Source organism: Salvelinus alpinus, chromosome 24, assembly GCF_045679555.1.
Source record: "Salvelinus alpinus chromosome 24, SLU_Salpinus.1, whole genome shotgun sequence".
In the NCBI taxonomy this organism is placed as follows: Eukaryota; Metazoa; Chordata; class Actinopteri; order Salmoniformes; family Salmonidae; genus Salvelinus; species Salvelinus alpinus.
The window spans coordinates 33,536,853-33,542,240 of record NC_092109.1 but is presented as its reverse complement, the minus strand read 5'-3'; the positions used below and the strand labels follow the sequence as shown (position 1 = coordinate 33,542,240).

The window sequence follows — 5,388 nt, the reverse complement described above, 5'->3', positions numbered from 1 at the left end:
AACTGCACTTCAACCTCAGGCAGCATCACATCACAAAGAAATGCTCTTCAACCCCAGGCAGCATCACATCACCAAGAACTGCTTTTCAACCCCAGGCAGCATCACCTCAAAGAACTGCAAATCATCAGAGCCATAGGATCTCCATGTGGATGAGATGCATGAACTGTTTCTAGTCCACTATGAATATTTACTTAGAAAGGGACTGTTTTACTTCTGTTACAGTACAAGTCAATCAATCTCAATATTTGTTACATTTGTATATACCCATCATAGTTCATGAGAGAGGCCATATCAGATTTGAACATTCTGTATCAGTACCAGGTTATGTGCCAAAACATGCTATTGTACATTTTCCTTGTGCACTTTATTTGTTACAACAACCTCATTTTGTACAACTCCCATTATCCCCAATTACTATGGTAAATATCTAACATTTCAGTGTGAAAGCTAAAAGCAAGCAAACCGCGCAAAGCAACGTATTTCTATTCTGCATAAATGACAACAGGGTGACGCCAGAGGTCAGTTGAACTCCTGCATCACCCTGCGCATGCTTATTTTTATGTGCACTGCAGTTTTGTTCCAGTAGGGGGTGATGTGTCAGTGGTCTGACCATTGATGTGAGAGGAGGAGTCCTGCAAGTTTCAAAGTTTATTTGCCATGTGCACAGGATGCAACAGGTGTAAAACAGTACAGTGAAATTCTTACATTGAGAGCTCTCTCCCAACAATACAGTTGCTACCGCTACTGCTACCGCCGGTACCGTTGTTGTTATTGCCGCCACCACTGTTGTTGCTGCCGCCACTGTTGCCGCTGCCGCCGCCACTGTTGCCGCTGCCGCCGCCACTGTTGCCGCTGCCGCCTCCACTGTTGCCGCCGTGGCTGTTGCCCCCGCCGTTGCTGCCACCGTCGTTGCCGCCGCCGTTGCCGTTGTTGTTGTCGCTGCCGTTGCCGCCGCCACTGTTGCCGTTGCTGCCGCCACTATTGCCGCTGCCGCCGCCACTGTTGCCGTTGCTGCCGCCGCCACTGTTGTCGTTCCCGCCGCCACTGTTGTCGTCGTTGCTGCCGCCACTGTTGTTGTCGTTGCCGCCGCCACTGTTGTTGTCGTTGCCGCTACTGCTGCATGTTTCAGATTATATGTAAATGATGCACATTTTAGGGATTAATGTAAATGTACAGAGAAATATATGTGCATATATTATTTGGTTGAAATTATTTTACTAAATAAAAGCAGATGGGAGAGTCTTTACTATTTATTAACCTTTATGTGTAATGAAGTCCAGTAAATGTTGAATGATACTACTGTACAAGGTCTAGTAGGTGTATGTGTCAGTCCCACATTTTTCAGAATCTGCCTGACTAGCTTGAATGACTTACAGGAGACATTCAGAGACATAATTTCCCAATCCCTTTTAATAAAACAAATACATTGGCTCATTTACACATAACACAATTGCATTAATCCAAAACTAACGTAAGGGCAGAGGTTTAGACATGATTTTGGCCCCTCAGACGTCAGTCTCAGAATAGGAACCGATGCCTCCAAGCCCAATGACATTGGAGATCCATGGAAAGTAGCTTGACACACGAGTGTAGATGCCATACTTCCCCACCTTGGCGCACTCCTCGCCCCAGCTCACGATGCCCGTCAGGAACCAGGTGTCCCGGTACCGGGTGGCATGTGGACCACCACTGTCCCCCTTGCACAAATCCATTTGCTCGCTGTGGTAACCGGCACAGAACATGAAGCAGGACACCCGTTTTGTGTTGCTGCCCTTGCACTCTGTTCGGTCCACATAGGGCACCTCCACCTTCTGCAGAATGTTCAGGGGCGGCAGGAAGCCTAGTGGTTAGAGCGTTGGGCCAGTAACCGAAAGGTTGCTCGATCGAATCCCTGAGCTGACAAGGTAGAAATATGTCATTCTGCCCCTGAACAAGGCAGTTAACCCACTGTTCCCCGGCAGGCCTTCATTGTAAATAAGAATTTGTTCTTAACTGACTTGCCTAGTTCAATAAATGTATATTTTTTTTAAGAAAGAGGCTTCGCGGCCCTGGAAGTGCATCCTGCCCCAGTCGCTGACCACTGAGCTGGAGGCCTCTCTCAGCAGGGTCTCAGCCTTGGGCCCCAGGCAGATGGGGAGGCTGTAGTTAGAGGACTGCAGACGTGTGGAGCTTCAGCAGGGCTATGTCGTGGTTGTACAGGCTTGTCTTTGCGTCGTATTACCGGTGTATGTGATGCTCAGCAACAGCTCCGTCTCCTCTCTGACCTGCATGTTGTGCTCCCTTGCAGAGTGATGTTGTGATCAGATACAAAATCTGAAGAACATTCACACATCCAGGTACTTTTTTGCAGGTGCTGTAGTTATAGGTCAACTCATGAAAAATAAAAAGGAAAATGCTGCACACTGCTGTTCATGTTCCCATGTGATTTTATTGACAACGTTTCGACCCTTAGGTGTTCGTTCATCAGGTAAATGGATGACTAATGAAGACCTAAGGGTGGAAACCAGTGGAGGCTGGTAAGGGGAGAACAGCTCATAGTAATGGCTGGAACAGAGCAAACGGTATGGCATCAAACACCTGCAAACTATCAAAATAAAGAAAGTCGCACACTCCATGTATAATCTCCCAGCAATGTAATGGGTATTTACCAACGTTTCATCATCACTGTGCCTTCCTCAGGGCAATGTCATGAATACTTGAACCAGGTTATGTAGACACACAGTGCAATTAGTGTAACCAATGACAGTAGTGAGGGTTGTGTCATAATGATTAAGTTAATTAAATGAATTAGTGAAACTGTTAAAAAATAGTCTATGGCATTTTAAATATATTATGCTATTGTTATCATATAGAAAAATCATGGAATATTGTACATCATATTAGCATCAACATACATTATTGTTTCATTCAATTTCACATAATAATTTCGTATTTCATTTTTGTTACATGTAATATTGGTTCAACCGTAATATATAATGAGCATCATCAACAGGGGGAACATATTAGGTGTACGCTAATAAGCTGTAAAACAGATTTTTCTATTTATTAGTCTTGTTCATAAAGGAAAATGTGTTCATAAGAAGGGCCTGAGATCAAAGTCAATATTCAGACCACTAGGGGTCAATGTTTTTAGACAGGATATCCAGTAAGCCTTTCTTTACTTTGATAGTTTATAGTTTATTTGCTGTTAGTCAGCACCTCCAAACAAACTATTATTCTGGGTGTGCGCTAGCTCATGTTTTTTTATCAAACACCTGGAAACCATGTGTTTAAAGTATTTGATACCATTTCACGTATTCCAGTCATTACCACGAGCCCGTCCTCCCAAATTAAGGTGCCACCAACCTCCTGTGGTCAAAACATTGAGTCAATAAAATCACCTGGCAGCATGAACGGCAGTGTGTGGCGTTTTGATTTCTATTTTGTATTCTGATCAGATGAACATGATTTTAATGAGTGAAGCACAAAGACAAAATAGTCCGTGTCACTCCTATCTGGTTTAACTCGCCCACTCTGATGAAGGATCCAATCTTGCCCTCATTCAGCCAGTGGGCAGCAGTAATGACCCACAGCTCACTGAGGAGGGAGCCGTCACAGAAGTTCTGCCCGGTCAGTTTGCTCATCAGAGACACCTGGCAGAGTCCCAGAGATTAGCACAGACAACAGCAGTCTTAACACATTGACTGGAGGGGCTTAACTACACTCACTCACTAAACACACACAAAGTCACAAACACACACGCACACACACTTGACTGTCCTACCTGCCAGGGGATCTCCCCAGGGCTCACTGTATTCCCCCCAACGATGCGCTGTCCGCTGGACGACTCTTCCAGGATGGTGGGCAGTGTTGGGAAGAAGGCCCAGGAGGGCAAGCATTGACCGCAAGAGAAGCCACTGTGATGTTGAGGGCGTCATTGTAGGAGTGCTGAGTTTGATCAACATTTACAGCTGTGATGATTGTCCTGGAGGACAGGACTGAGCATATAACGTGGCTAAGACGACCACAGGGAAATAGTCCTAGCAGACACACAGGCAAAAGATACAGAAGGGATGGTTAGATATCTTTGTGTTATTACTGAAATGTGAATCGAAAATCATTCTAATGTTGATAACCAATTTGGAATGAGAATCAGAGTATGTGAATCAGTGGAGGCTGCTGAGGGGAGGATGGCTCATAATAATGTCTGGAATGGAGCGGATGGGAATGGCATTAAACACATTGAAACCATGGATGCATTTGATACCATCCTCCAATTCCGCTCCAGCCATTACCACGAGCCCGTTCTCTCTCAATTTAGGTGCCACCAACCTCCTGTGATGTGAAACCATTATGCAGGTTGAAAATAAAAGATAGATGTTCTTAATAAATATAATCAGGAATTTAGTGCACTGATTATATGTAGGATTAATCAGCACCTTCTGGTTCACAGGTGGACTTGTTCATACCAGTTCATACCCTGCTGCACAGTCACACACTGCATGCTGGGCCTTCACCACACAGAAGTGGGAGCAGCCACCGTTGTAGATGTCACACTGCTTAGCCATCTCCGAGTAGGGAGAAAAACACATGCAATGAAATCTTTAGGTAAAGCAGGAATATCTGCAAATCCAATCAAATGACCAGTGGATGAAAAGTCTGTTACTGTATACAAAATAAATAAAAAAGGCCACATTGCTCACCTACATCACAGTTTTTGAATTCAGGTGGACACCAGCATACATAAACACTCATGGCATCTTTACACTTCACCCCATTCTGGCACGGGTTGGACTCACACTGGTCCCTGTCTGGAAGGGCACACAGACAGAGACATTACACCAGATAAAACACACAGACAGAGACATTACACCAGACAGAACACACAGACAGAGACATTACACCAGACAGAACACACAGACAGAGACATTACATCAGATAGAACACACAGACAGAGACATTACATCAGATAGAACACACAGAAAGAGACATTACATCAGATAGAACACACAGACAGAGACATTACACCAGACAGAACACACAGACAGAGACATTACATCAGATAGAACACACAGACAGAGACATTACATCAGATAGAACACACAGACAGAGACATTACACCAGATAGAACACACAGACAGAGACATTACACCAGATAGAACACACAGACAGAGACATTACATCAGATAGAACACACAGACAGAGACATTACACCAGACAGAACACACAGACAGAGACATTACATCAGATAGAACACACAGGTAGAGACATTACACCAGATAGAACACACAGAAAGAGACATTACATCAGATAGAACACACAGAAAGAGACATTACATCAGATAGAACACACAGAAAGAGACATTACATCAGATAGAACACACAGACAGAGACATTACATCAGATAGAA

General features: G+C 44.3%; 1 pseudogene; it reads right to left on the bottom strand.

Annotated features, from left to right (window-relative positions):
• Positions 1-701: 701 nt before the first annotated feature.
• Positions 702-4,547, bottom strand: LOC139551883 (coagulation factor IX-like; annotated as a pseudogene).
• Positions 4,548-5,388: the final 841 nt, after the last annotated feature.